This window comes from Gossypium hirsutum, chromosome A12 (assembly GCF_007990345.1).
Source record: "Gossypium hirsutum isolate 1008001.06 chromosome A12, Gossypium_hirsutum_v2.1, whole genome shotgun sequence".
NCBI lineage: Eukaryota > Viridiplantae > Streptophyta > Magnoliopsida > Malvales > Malvaceae > Gossypium > Gossypium hirsutum.
The window spans coordinates 27,274,066-27,274,882 of NC_053435.1; the positions used below are offsets into that span (position 1 = coordinate 27,274,066).

The 817-nt window shown below is 37.7% G+C and overlaps 1 non-coding gene across 1 annotated transcript; it reads right to left on the reverse strand.

The window, feature by feature from the left end:
- Window positions 1-293: 293 nt before the first annotated feature.
- LOC121212100 (small nucleolar RNA R71) lies at window positions 294-400 on the reverse strand. Its single transcript, XR_005907310.1, has one exon. It is a non-coding gene; the product is annotated as a small nucleolar RNA R71 (small nucleolar RNA).
- Between the last annotated feature and the right edge of the window lie 417 nt (window positions 401-817).

The following is an 817-nucleotide window of genomic DNA, read 5'->3' on the forward strand; positions in this document are numbered from 1 at the left end:
GCAAATACTTTTGAACTAAAACTAGCACTATTCAAATGATACAGCAATTTGTTTAGTTTGATGGTTTGCAGGACGAGGATCCCAATGCTTACTTAGCAAACTTCTTAGAACTATGCTATACATTTAAAATTAATGGTGTTTCTGATGATTGCATTCGTCTTCGGTTATTCCCTTTTTCATTAAGAAACAAAGCTAAATAGTGGTTGAACTCATTACCACGAGGGTCAATCACTACTTGGGAACAAATGATCGAAAAATTTCTATTAAAATATTTTCCGCCGGCTAAAACAGCCAAATTACGTAACGATATCTCTTCGTTTGTATAGATGGACTTAGAAACTCTTTACGATGCATGGGAGAGATACAAAGACTCACTGAGAAGGTCCCCTCACCATAGTTTACCGCTTTGGCTTCAGGTTCAAACATTTCATAATGGCCTGAATCCTTTGACTCGACAAATGGTTGACGTAGCTACTGGCAGAACCATCAATAATAAAACACTTGAAGATGCTTATGAGTTTATAGAAGAGATGTCACCGAATAACTATCAGTGGCAAGTCATGAGGACAAAACCAACGAAAATAGTCGGTGTTTATAATGTCGATTCGGTCACCATGCTCTCTAATCAGGTAGAACTCTCGAATAAGAAAATTGATGGTTTTCTTAGTTCATCACAGGTTCACCCAGTAATGCAGTGCGAAGCAAGTGGAGGTGGAACAAGCCATTCGGAATACCAACCTTATGGCCACAACATGGATAACAAGAAATTAAATTACATGGGTAATAATCCTCGACCTCAAAACAATCCATATAGTAA